Here is a 14,727-nt window from a genome sequence, read left to right as displayed (position 1 = left end):
ATTAGGTACACTTGTCCAACTGCTCGTTAACACTTAATTTCTAATCAGCCAATCACATGGCGGGAACTCAGTGCATTTAGGCATGTAGACCTGGTCAAGACAATCTCCTAGAGTTCAAACTGAGCATCAGTATGGGGAAGAAAGGTGATTTGAGTGCCTTTGAACGTGGCATGGTTGTTGGTGCCAGAAGGGCTGGTCTGAGTATTTCAGAAACTGCTGATCTACTGGGATTTTCACGCACAACCATCTCTAGGGTTTACAGAGAATGGTCCGAAAAAGAAAAAACATCCAGTGAGCGGCAGTTCTGTGGGCGGAAATGCCTTGTTGATGCCAGAGGTCAGAGGAGAATGGGCAGACTGGTTCGAGCTGATAGAAAGGCAACAGTGACTCAAATCGCCACCCGTTACAACCAAGGTAGGCAGAAGAGCATCTCTGAACGCACAGTACGTCGAACTTTGAGGCAGATGGGCTACAGCAGCAGAAGACCACACCGGGTGCCACTCCTTTCAGCTAAGAACAGGAAACTGAGGCTACAATTTGCACAAGCTCATTGAAATTGGACAGTAGAAGATTGGAAAAACTTTGCCTGGTCTGATGAGTCTCGATTTCTGCTGCGACATTCGGATGGTAGGGTCAGAATTTGGCGTCAACAACGTGAAAGCATGGATCCATCCTGCCTTGTATCAACGGTTCAGGCTGGTGGTGGTGGTGTGGGGAATATTTTCTTGCCACTCTTTGGGCCCCTTGGTACCAATTGAGCATCGTTGCAACGCCACAGTCTACCTGAGTATTGTTGCTGACCATGTGCATCCCTTTATGACCACAATGTACCCAACATCTGATGGCTACTTTCAGCAGGATAATGCGCCATGTCATAAAGCTAGAATCATCTCAGACTGGTTTCTTGAACATGACAATGAGTTCACTGTACTCAAATGGCCTCCACAGTCACCAGATCTCAATCCAATAGAGCATCTTTGGGATGTGGTGGAACGGGAGATTTACATCATGGATGTGCAGCCGACAAATCTGCGGCAACTGTGTGATGCCATCATGAGGCAGTTCCAACCCGTTACTAGCACGGTGTACCTAATAAAGTGGCCGGTGAGTGTATATTGTTGATGGTGCTTCTACGTCTGCGGCTGCGTCCCCCTTCAACATTACCCAGTGGGGGTATATCATCAAGACGAAATATGGCCCTGGCTTATGGAGCAGGGGAGGAGTCGGGCACCACATGTTTAACCCCCATCCCCCTCACACGAGCAGAACCTCACATGCACAGTCTTTTCCAGCGCTGAGCTTTGCGACCAGCCAGGGTGTTGCCTTGCACCTGGCAGCTTTGTTCATGGCGGATCTCAGGTATCGGGTGATGATGTGGTATTTATTCATGCGGCAGAAGAAGTGGATTCACAGATCGACTTTGAGGATTACCGGAGTCAAGGCTCGGGCCTTGGTAAGCCCACTATAGCCCCTTTAATGTCATTTACCCCAGTCTTGGCTCCGGTAAGTGGGTTAGGGAGTCAGCCTCAAGGGTCAGGCATCAGTACTTCAGGGGTTAGTCAGAAAGATTGTCAAGGATTGTTAGTACAGTTTTTTCAGGGTTTTCAAGAATTAATGCAGGGGTGCGCAGTACCCGCTGCAAGGATGTCGGCGGCGGGTGCTACGCCCCTTCAAGTATGGTCGACAGGATGCCAGGTGCAGGCGCCACCACCGGCAACTGGCACAGGAGTTCAGGTTAGATGCCACAGCTCAGGGGGAGGTTTATGTCTGCTTTGATGGCGCCTTAGGGTCGCATCTAAAGCAGGAGTTAAAAGAGAGAATTTGGAGGGATGAGTATGTAGACATTTTCTCGCTGCTTCCTCTGGAGAAGTTCAACTTAGAAGTCTGAGGACAGTAAGAAGGAGATAGAGGACCTCAGACTTTTCCGAAAAAAGAGCTTAACAAGTTTAGGCTGATTCACCAACTGTCATATCCAAATGGTGAATCGGTTAATGACGGGATCAGTGAAGAATTGTCATTGGTAACATACATGTCCTTTGACAAGGTGGTATACTAGCTAGCTGTCTACCTACGGGCTGTTCGCTGTCATGTTCTTATTTTGAAACTTTTAGTACATTTTGAGAATGGGTGGTGAAAGATGAGGCTCGGAGCGAATCTTTGATTCACTACCTGGATGATTTTTTGTGCATTGGACCTGCTGGCTGTAGAGTCTGTTCTGTGTTGCTACACACCAAGGAGCAGGTGACGTCACAGGTTGGAGTACCATTGGCTGCAGAAAAAAACGGAAGGCTCAACTACGGTGTTGAGTTTTTTAAGGATAGAGCTAAACTTGGTGGCAATGGAGTTCAGAATTCCACTAGCAAAGCTGGAGGATTTACGCACATCTATTAATAATATGCGGGTGTTGATAAAGGTGTGCTCATGTCAATTGTAGTCTGTCTTAGGTAAGCTAGCATTTGCGTGCCATATAATACTGATGGGCAGGGTTTTTTGTCGTCGTGGTTTTGGAGCAATATTCCAGAAGCAATGGATGGCGCATGAGTGGCCTGAGTCATGAGTGGAAGCGGGTGTTTCTCGTAATCTTACCCTTTTAGAATTATTTCCCATTGTATGGGGATAGTGGTGTCAGGAGGGCTTAAGATTAGAGTAAATTGTGACAACATGGCGGTAGTACAGTGTAGAAACATGCAAACAGCTTCTTCCCCCGGTTTCCTCGTGCTTGACGCGTAGTATCTGGCTGTGTGCTAGTCATGTTCTAGGGGTCACAAATTGTGTCGCTGAGTTCCTCTCTCGTTTCCAGTGGGACCAGTCTCGGCTGTTGGCTGTTGGCACCTTAGGCGGATCAGCTTCCTCAATCCTGCCCCTCACAGTTATGGGATCTGCCGTTGGGTGTGCCTTGCCTTATGAAGTCATCTGTGGCACCAGCTACTTGGAACATGTATACAGTTGTGTGGCGGGAGTGGACGCCTTTTTTGAGTGAGCAAGAGGCGAATTCAGGTGATACATTACCAATGTTGTTTTTGTACATAGTTAGGCATTTTAAGATTGGGACACCACTGTCAGTAGTGTTGAAGCAACTGGGACATTTATTGTGCAGCAAGCAGATGTATTGTAGGCCCGCATGATGCGCTTCGGCCAGTCTCTTTCCAGTTATTGCTGCAGCTGGTAGAGGTGCTTCCGAGAATTTGCAGAGATAGTTATGAAGCATGTTTGTTTTCAGCAACATTTTCTCTGGCCTTTTTTGGGGCTTTCTGGGTCGGTGAAATTAGTGAGTATGTATTCTATGAAACAATCAGACGTCGACACATGTTGTTTAAACAAGATAGGGTGGTTTGCAGATTGCGTTCCTCAAAAACTGATAAGGAGGGGAGGGGTTAACATAATGTTAATTCAACTTCCAGGGGGGGGTGTCTGGTGGGGTCTCTGAGACATTTTATGGCTGTGCGCCCGGAAGGTCAGGAGGCTTTGTTTGTGCATAAAGATGGGACAGCATTATCTAGATATCAATTCACAGTGTTGTCTCGGTTAGGGTTGCCGTCTGCGGAGTTTGCCACCCATTTGTTTCGAATAGGGGCAGCTATCAGAGGCATCTCAATGGGGTCTTCCATCTCAGAGTATCCAGCAGATAGGTAGATGGAGATCCAGCATGTTTAGGTCTTCCAGCTCAGAGTATCCAGCAGATAGGTAGATGGAGATCTGGCAGGTTTAGGTTGTATGTCCGTCCATCTTTGCTTGTTTAAGTGAAACTGCATTGCGGTTGTTATGTTTGTGTTTTTCTGTGCATGTTTTGCCACACCGTGCCTCATCTGGATTATGGGGCACTCTTTCGAATATTGGGGAGCTAGGAGGGGTGAGTTACGGTGAAATGGTCGATAGTTGGGTTTGGATAGGGATCAGAGGAATGGTCTGGGGGTCATTACTGCCTCAAGCACATTACTATTCTAGGCTCAAGGCCCTTCCGGACATACTAGTAATTCATTTAGGAGGGTACGATGTAGGGAAAAAGACATGAGTGGACTTGATAAAAGGCAGATTTATCAAGCTGTCTGAAAGTCAGAATATTTCTAGTTGCCCATGGCAACCAATCGCAGCTCATCTTTCATTTTACCAGTGCTCATGAATATTTTAAAGGGGAGCTGTGATTGGTTGCCATGGGCAACTAGAAATATTCTGACTTTAAGGCACTTGATAAATCTTCCCCATTGTGTGTTATTTTTAATATATGTGGAAGTGTGACAAAGTGTTGTGATAAACATTAAATGATCTTATTGTATAATATATGTCTCTGCTGATGAAGAACATCATAATACATACCTCAGCTGCTGGAGAACATCACAAACCATGTCTCAGTTTTGTAGAACCTCATAATATACACCTCATAATGCACACCATAGCTGCTGAAGAAAATAATACAAACCTCAGCTACTGCAGAACATCATAATACACACATCGGCTACTGCAGAACATCTTAATATAGTTGTCAAGGATTTCACCCACAAGTACTATAAAATACTATAAAATGCTGTGTGAAAATTCTCACAGATGCCATATCCCTACCAATCATAAAGTGACAGCAAATCCTAACAATATGTCATTCCTTTATATAATCCATATATTGTACTTAAAGCCATCCATTATAAGGTCCAAATCACATCAATCCTAATAGTCTCCATTATCTTCTTCTGTTATAGAAGAATGCCATTCACCCTCCATTCCTCATAGTGTTACATAAAAGTTAACTTAGGGGCAGCATGGTTGCTTTGTGGTTAGCATTATAACCTTTCAGCGCTGGGGTCCTGTGTCTAATTCCTAGGGTCAACATCTGCAAAGAGTTTGTATGTTCTCTCCGTGTTTGTGTGGGTTTCCTTCGGGTCCCCGGTTTCCTCCCACACTCCAAAACATACTGGTAGGTTGATTAAATTGTGGACCGATTTGGCAAGCTCTGTGCAGCGCTGTGTAATCTGTGTGCACTATATAAATAAGGGAATTATTAATTATTATTATTCCCCTTGGTATTACGCATTATGCAAGGTCTCCAGTCATAGTATTACATGTATGGAAGGTCATCATTAAACCTCCATTTTCCAAAAATGGAAAGAGTGGAAGAGCTGCCATTCACCTACCATTTCCGGTAGTGTTATATATATATATGCAATGTCTCCAGTCAACCTCCATTCCCCATGGTGTTACATGTATGGAAGATTTTCATTTATCCTCCATTCTCCATAGCTTTACATGCATGGAAGGTCTTCATTCACCCCCCGTTCCCCATGGTGTTGCATAAATGGAAGGTCTTCATTCCTCCTTCATTTCCCATAGTATTACATGTATGGAAGGTCATCATTCCCCATAGTATTATATGTAAAAGAATAACATCATCAAAAAGTGGCATGATCATAAATGGAAGTATACAGATAGCTAACCTGATGTATAGTATTATATATTTAGCACTGCAGAATATTGTTGCAGGGTAAACTCTTTCAGTATACCTATGTGCTACTTAAACAATGGGAACACAATTTACTTTCTAATATTAGTTACGTAAACTTACACGTAACACATGTGGCCCAAATGTGAACAATGACACAATCATGCTGTAACACATCAAACATTTTGTCAGGTAAGACTAATTTGGATGCTTTTTGGGTCATTAATGGTCTAAATTAAATTGGAGTATATCTTCATTACATAACATTAAAACTAAGCAAAGCACAGTTAAGTATAACAATGTAATTTATAATCCATTTCTTATTCACCAATTAAAAGTGAAAACTGTGACACAGACAATGAACATTCATGATGTAATGTTAACAGTTCTCATAGGGATGTGCTCTGCAAAGGTTTTACAAGTTTATCAGGGTCATTTTATAGTGTTGTCAGTAGGTGATAAAAGTGTCAAAAGTAACATTTTAATGCATATGTGTTAAAGACTGGCATTGTCTGTAACATTTGCTGACATAAGTGCAAAGGTTAACATCTTATCACTAAAAAATATACAATGTGAAGTTCAGTGCCATCCCCGAAGACATGATAGAGGAGTTTATTATTGCTACATTGTTGAACTAGTCAGTTCTTCCTGGAGTATTTTTTTTTAATTTTTTATTGTATCCCTTTAATGAATCTCAGCCCCTCTATATAGAGTATTGTAGATTATGTTAAAAAACAAATAACTGAAAAGAATTGTCATAGTATTAATATGTTGACAGTGATTGCAAAGAAGGGATTTCACAAACTGTATAACACATAACAATAGTATCCTTGAAAAAAAAACTCCTTGTTCATGACTATAAAAACTCTAGGGTTATACAGAGTTTAATTTGAGAAATACAAGTTAGTTATTGAATCTACCTCTAACATTAGCGTTATCCTAAGCAGATTTTGGAGGTGGGATTTAATTTTACATTCTGTGTTGGGTGAATATAGTGATGCAGCTGATTTTTCATTGTAGATTTTTGTACCTTATCAGCTACCTGAAAATAATGGAAGGCAAAATGAGTTGCTTGTTATACTGATATTAAGGAGGAACATATCTCAAGATTACTGCAAAAAAAACCCACAAACATATGCTAAGGCCTGCAGTGTTCTTGCTACCATTAATAAAACAGACTTCATTAAAGTCACTGGAGTTCACTAGGATTCAGCAATCTGTTTTAAATTAATGAATCCAATCTTGTCATCTAGTTGTCATCAATCTATTACAAAAGAACAGATTTACAGTGGCATCTCTACAGGAGCTGGTGGGACGCCCCCAATGCAAGGTGCCAGTGAGCACACCAATAAGACATTTGTCCATGCTAGTTAGAAACAGCACACTGAATAGGAAATCTTAGGTTCATCTCTCTCAATACCCTCCATGCTCCCTGAAAGGATGACAACTGAGAACCTAAACCTCAAATCCAATTTTTTGCAATTATCCTTCTGACATTTTCTTTAACCATAACAAGAACCGTCTCTTAGGTTTACCAAGTAAAAATTACTATACTGAAATCAGCATTGATCCTGTAGCATGCAGCTCATAAAAATGCTGATAATGTTATGACCACCTTTCATGGGGCGGACATCATTTTGACTTTTATTCAAAAATCTTATGAAAGCATACCATAATACATCTAGGCTAACATTTCTTGACTCTGAAATCTTTCTGTGTAAAGAAATTATAGAACATGTTTAGGGCATGTTTAGCAGCAAAGCCACTCAGTATGAACACAAGGAAGACTGATCACTTCTGAAGCCGGTCACACAAGTACCTTGTTCATCCTGGTATGTAGCAAACTTGGAGCCTCCAGCCATTGAATTCTTGAATTAGTTCTTCAAGTGGAGTGAAGTAACATATCACTGCTAATCTAGGTTTCCATTTAAAAATTTGAGAAAGGAGCAACATTAATTTTGATATAAGTCCTCAAAGGTCCAGCCCAAGAAAGTACTATTCCTACGTGTACTCTGGCACAGACTGTCACCTTGCTTTAAACCCTTGTGAATGTGTGATTTAGTTTAGCTACAGTCATGCCCTAGTGTGGAAAATCATTAACAAACATGATGGTAAATTACAAGGTACATTAAAGTTTTTCCCCACGAAGACTAAGAAGGAAAATGTCATATGTCAGTTACATGTTAGTGTATGTCTTCATAAATTTGCTGGGTAAAGTTCCAACTTAAACCTTTAGTCTGTTTAATAAAGTGTAAAATGTACAATAAATCTCAGTCTTCATAACAACCCAAAGAATAAAGGAGACTTGTCATTTGGAGTGCACAGTGAAAGTCGTATAAACGGAGCCCACAAGAGAATGGTACAAATGCTTTTTTTCACCAATTTCACTGCATTCTTTCCCGGTTCCCAGTACAGAGCATGGAAAATTAAAGTACAATTTGTTATGAAGAAAGCTTACACAGCTCTGTACACGGAAAAATGAAAAAATAAAGGGCCAAGTCGTTAAAGCCACACTAACCCCCCAAAGCTTACGAAGAGTACCCTCTTCTGTGATATGCACATTTCCTGGAGTTGTTTTTAGCGTATTTCTAAATTGCAGCATCAATGAAAAATCATATTTAATCCCTAAGTACAATGCAGTCAGGTAACTCCACTTCCTGACCACTCGGTTCTCTACCCATTCCATAGATCTGGCGGCATCCCTACCCTGTCTCCTAATGGGACCTCATTCTCCGGCTATCCGGAGGTCTTGCACAACCACACATCTGCTGCTTTGCATGATATGCTTGGAGGTGTGCAATATCTCTGGATAGTTAGAGAATGACATCAAAAGTGAAAAAGTAGATCGGCACTCACAGGCTCCGTTTAAAACTATAGTGTCCAGCTGTATTCATCCAAAATGGTACAATACAAGTAAAAGGCAGATGCAAGGATAGGCTGCAGTACACATCTACATTTAGGGTGTACATAGGGTGTACTGCACCCTATCCTTGCATCTGCCTTTTACTTGTACTGTACCATTTTGGATAAATAAAGCTGGACACTATCATTTTAAACGGAACTCGTGAGTGCCCATCTACTTTTCCGCTTTTAATGCTTATGTACGAGAGCGAAGGACCCTTTCTTGGATTGAGCACTTTGGCTTTTGGCTTTTCTTTGTCTTTCAATTGCTTGTATAGTCAGAGAATGACATCACAATTAGAAGGCAGGGCTGGGGGACACCAGATGCAGGGGGTGGGCTAAGCAATCTGACTGCAGGAGGCTGGGTTACCTGACTTAATTGTACAAAAGTATAAAAGATGATTTTTAATTCATGCTGCAAGCTGGAAATAAGCAAAAAAGACCTTCAGGGGGAAGTACATATTACAGAATGAGGTTATGTTTGAGGGCTTGAGGGGGTTAATGTGGTGACAGGTTCCCTAAATAGATTATGTAGAGGTGTTGGAATCCTAATTATTTCCTTCCCTCTATATACTTACCTTCTTCTCCTATATATACCCACCATTATGAATATTCCATTGGTATCATTATCCAATCATGCAAGTAAGGGACGTGACAGCGATGTACCAAAACAATTGAACCAGGTGTGTTCTGCCTCTCTCTAGTTAAGTCCTGTTATACAGATAGGTCACTAAATCTGACACTTAAAACAAGAATTCTGTAGTCTACTAGAAGAAAATCCGTACAGGCAATAAAATATTGCATTTTATTCATATTGTAAAAAAGAATAGCTTTCTTTGCCAACACTTATTTGAGTAAGAGATTACACAGTATAGCCTGGAAATGAACTGAGAGTTTTCTGAATAATTAAGATGAGTCATATGAGGAACTTCAGGACATCTGCAGAAGCTGTAGGAAGATAGAATGTCATATCTTATGGTCAGAGAGATATCCTTAAAAGGGGTTTCCTATAAAATAAGGGGAAATCATAAACTTTTAATTTAATGTATACAAGTTAGGGAACACAGAGTTCTCCTTTGGCATCCTGCACATGAATGTGAAATGGCACGCGTTCTGGCTGTTTTTTTTTTAGCAGCTGACATACGGCCCCATGCATGACCTGGCTGTCTGAGCTGCAAAAGATAGGCAAGTGTTTTTTTATGATCTTTAACAAAAACACAATAAGGAGTTTAATTTGCAATATTACACATTGACGTCATAAGGACAAGAAGTAAAAAAGTTAGATTAAGCAAACATTTAAAAACAAAGTAAACATAAAACTAGAGTTCTTGATAGCATCATTATTGACACTGAGCATAGAACACAAAGTTCAGACTCGAAGCTGTCCACAAGCTAAACTCCCTGAACTATAAAACACATCAATATATAGGGGAGATTCATCAGATGTGTCCGAGAGTGTCCGTGACTGATTATAGTTGGCCATGGCAACCAATCAGAGCTCAGCTTTCATTTTCCCACAGTTATTTATGAAATTTAAGCTGTGGTCTGATTGGCTGAGTTCAAGCACTAGTCAGACAACCAACATGGCTCTTGGTATTGATATTGTGTTTATGAACATACACACGGTACCTTTTAAAAGTAAGTAGAGTATACTTATATAAAGAGGTGTGAATAAAATATTTAACAACAGGCACCCTACATTGGGAAAGAGAAGTCCATCTTATAGCACGGAGTGAGAAAAAAATTATATCTACTTTAATCAACAATTACAGTATTTAAAATACATGTTATGTTAATATAATATTTAAATGAACCTTTTTGTGTCTAAAAGTTATTAAATTGACATATTAACTGATTAAGAAACAAGTAAAGCCCCTTTACCAACCCAAAAATACAAAAATTAAGTATTAACAGAAAGAATACAGCAGCAGAACCTAACTTTGTACATAGGTACGGCACCAGAACCCAGTCCAGTACATAAATACAGAACCTAAAATAAATGCAGTACATAAAAATATAAACAAGCTCAATATAATTATGTGTAATAAACACAGATAACATCTTTGAACGAAGGAGACTATTTCATCTTCTTCCAGCCACCCTACAGATTTAGCAACACAAAAATTTCAGGTTCCTTACTTCATCATCATCTCTTCCACCTTCTTATCACAAATTTAATACTGTTCTTTTGTTCCTTTAGAGATCACTATTATGTCCTCAACGTAGCCAATATACTAACATCCCCCTCCCAGTCACCAATAAAGTAACAGTACCCCCACACAGTTGCCAATATAGTGACAGTGCTTCTCCTGTAGATAATATAGTCACAGTGCCTCCACACAGTACCCAACATTCACAGTGCCCCACACAAAGTAGCCAAGTCACAATGCCCACACACAGTACTCAATACACAGCACCAGCCCCAAAGTAGCCAGTAGTCACAGCACCACAGTGCCTGTCCCACAGTAGCCAAAAGTCATAGTGCCCCCCAGTAGTCAGTAGTCACTGTGCCTGCCCCCAGTAGTCAGCAGCAGTCGCTGTGCCTTTCACCAGTAGACAGTAGTCACAGTGCTTGCCTCCAGTAGCTAGTAGTTCAACCACCTGCCCCACATAGCCACAGTATTTCTCCCTGTAACCAATAGTCCCAGTGCCTGCCCCAAGTAGCCACAGTGCCTGTGCTAAGTAAACACAGTGATGACCCCAGTAGCCTCAGAACCTCCCACAGTAGTCACCAGTCACAGTTATGCCACTAGTAGTCAAAGTGATGACCCCAGTAATTTGTAGTCACAGTGGTGTCCCAAGTAGACAGTTGTAACAGTGATGCTCATCAGTAGCCAGTAGTCACTGTGATGCTGCCAGTAGTCACAATGTTGCCCCCAGTATCCAGTAGTCGCAGTGATGCTCCCCAGTAGCAACAATTATGCCTCCCAGTAGTCAGTCACAGTAGTCTGTAGTCAAAGTGATGCCATCAGTAGTCAATGTAACTCCTCCCAGAATCCAGCCGTTACCGTGAAGCCCCCAGTAGTCAGTAGTAACAGTAATGCCTCCCATTAGCCAGTACTCACTCTGCCTGTCGCACAGTGGCATATGGAAACATATTCACCTTGTTCCTCTCTGAGCCTTCTCTCTTCTCTTGGAGTTTCTTCACTCCAATACCATAGCAATGCTCAGCCATAGGCCTCTGGAATCATCACAGGTCACAAGCTTCACCCCTGTAATTATTAACCAGCAGCCATAGCTACCCATATCTTGCCACTGCTCAACCATGTTTGAAAGACTATTGGGGTATGCTTTGGAGAGGAGGCACATTTCTTCATTGTAAGGTCATTTTCCCAGTATTCTGGTTCTTGGTTATATCTGTTATCAAAATTCTTCTTATAGAACTTAGATTTTTTTATATACAGTATAAGGCAAAATCCACCTTTTGGTCTAGAAATTAGACATCTATATATTTGTAGACCTGAGAGTTTCCATAAGTCAACAATATATTGTGCTTTTATATTTCTGTATCTTGGAAAGAATTATGCAATCACCCACTTTAGTTTTCCTTCATGCTGTTTTAAACTTATTTGGTGTAGCCAAGCACACCCATACTTTTCTTACGCTGAAAAATGTGGAAAAGATACTTCAAAAGTATCTCCTACATTCTTTGATAGGCTTATATTTTTTTCAAAACTAACAATGGCTTTCTTGCCAGCTTTGACCTCATATTTTGAATGTGCATGCAGACATACCAAATGTTAATCCATCACCTTTATTCATTCATTAACCTTTTTCATGAAATAATGTATAAGCTGATTGTTTTACTGTCCTTACGGTCTCAAACTTTCCTAAAGATATCTTTCTATGCAATATGTTTGTGATCGATCTATTCATCTGAAAATATAAACATGCATAACATGGGGGCACATTTACTAAGGGTCGGTCGGACACATTTCCGTCGGGTTTCCCGAATAATTTTGTTCTGCGCTGAATTGCCCCAGGTTTTTGGCGCACACGATCGGATTGTGGCGCATCGGCGATGACTTTCATGCGACACAAATCGGGGTGAGTAGCCTTCGAACAACCCGAATGATTCAGACAAACCGCGAAATTTAAAAATGAAAGTGTGTCGCAAGAGCAGCACTCACATACATTGAGAAGAAGAAGGTGAACTCTAAAGGACCTCAGCGGGAAAGCGACATATGCAGGAAATTGGACGCACAATCGCGGCAGCTCCGAATCCTCGTCGGATATTCCGGATCGGCGGCATCTGGCGGTGTCAGTTATTGGCAGGGCCACATCTGCCATGAGGCGAGATGAAAATCTCGCCTCAGGCGGCAGAATGCGGAGCCCTATATAGAGCGGTGAAATTTGCCACCCTATGTGGACAATTCAGACACCGGTTGACGCCCAAATCGCCCACCAGATAAATAAATCGCACCTGTCTCTTTAAGACACAGGTGCGATTTACATGCGAAGCTACGCAGCGCATATCTGGCAGCTGGCATTGCTCCGTTCTATGCAGGGACACAGGCAGCGGAGGATGATGTCACGCCGACTGTGTTTCTGAGCGGAGCCACGGCTGATAGAAGAGCCAAGAAAAGGCGGGAGCTGCGCACCGTGGGAGCACCCTGCCTGGAGGTATCAGTTTTATTATTTTTAATGTACATTTATTAATTAAATGTGGCTAATAAGGGTAAGGGGCGAATACTGATATAACGGGTTAGGGGTGGGGGGTTTCTGTATATATTTATATGCGAGCAGAATCATTTTATAGTGAGGGGGCTGTATATATTATATAATTTTATACTGGGGGGGGCTGTATATATTTATATGGGGCCAGATTCCAGCTTGGAGGGCTGCATATGGGATAGGGTATATTACTAAGCTGCGGGGGCTGTATATGGGATACAGTATATTACTAAGCCTGGAGGCTGTATATGGAATACAGTATATCACTAAGCCGGGAGGCTGTATGTGGGATACAGTATATTACTAAGCTGGGAGGCTGTATATGGAATACAGTATATCACTAAGCCGGGAGGCTGTATGTGGGATACAGTATATTACTAAGCTGGGAGGCTGTATGTGGGATACAGTATATTACTAAGCTGGGGGCCTGTATATGGGATAGAGTATATTACTAAGCTGGGAGGCTTTATGTGGGATACAGTACATTACTAAGCTGGGAGGCTGTACATGGGATACAGTATATTACTAAGCTGGGGGCTGTATATGGGATACAGTATATTACTAAGCTGGGGGGCTGTATATGGGATACAATATATTACTAAGCTAGAGGCTGTATATGGGATATTGTATATTACTAAGCTGGAAGGCTGTAGAGGGCATACAGTATATTACTAAGCTGGGAGGGCTATATATGGGTTACAGTATATTACTAAGCTGGGGGGGGCTGTACATGTCATACAGTATATTACTAAGCTGGAAGGCTGTATAGGGCATACAGTATATTACTAAGCTGGGGGGATGTATATGGGATACAGTATATTACTAAGCTGGGAGGGGCCTGTATATGGGATACAGTATATTACTAAGCTGGGAGGCTGTATATGGGATACAGTACATTACTAAGCTGGGAGGCTGTACATGGGATACAGTATATTACTAAGCTGGGGGCTGTATATGGGATACAGTATATTACTAAGCTGGGGGGCTGTATATGGGATACAATATATTACTAAGCTAGAGGCTGTATATGGGATATTGTATATTACTAAGCTGGAAGGCTGTAGAGGGCATACAGTATATTACTAAGCTGGGAGGGCTATATATGGGTTACAGTATATTACTAAGCTGGGGGGGGCTGTACATGTCATACAGTATATTACTAAGCTGGGGGGCTGTATAGGGCATACAGTATATTACTAAGCTGGAAGGCTGTATAGGGCATACAGTATATTACTAAGCTGGAAGGCTGTATATGGCATACAGTATATTACTTAGCTGGGAGGGCTGTATATGGGATACAGTATATTACTAAGCTGGGGGGCTGTATATGGGATATAGTATAATACTAAGCTGGGGCTGTGTATGGGATACAGTATATTACTAAGCTGGGGGCTGTATATGGGTTACAGTATATTACTAAGCTGGGGGCTGTATATGGGATACAGTATATTACTAAGCTGGGGGGCTGTATATGGAATACGGTATACTACTAAGCTGGAAGGCTGTATATGGCATACAGTATATTACTACGCTGGGAGGCTGTACATGGGATATAGTATATTACTAAGATGAGAGGGCTGTATATGGGATACAGCGTATTGCTAAGCTGGGAGGGCTGTATATAGGATACAGTATATTACTAAGCTGGGAGGCTGTATATGAGGTACAGTATATTACTAAGCTGGGAGGCTGTATATGGGATACAGTATATTACTAAGCTGGGA

This window comes from Engystomops pustulosus, chromosome 1, assembly GCF_040894005.1.
Source record: "Engystomops pustulosus chromosome 1, aEngPut4.maternal, whole genome shotgun sequence".
In the NCBI taxonomy this organism is placed as follows: Eukaryota; Metazoa; Chordata; class Amphibia; order Anura; family Leptodactylidae; genus Engystomops; species Engystomops pustulosus.
Note: the sequence above shows the minus strand (reverse complement) of the source record.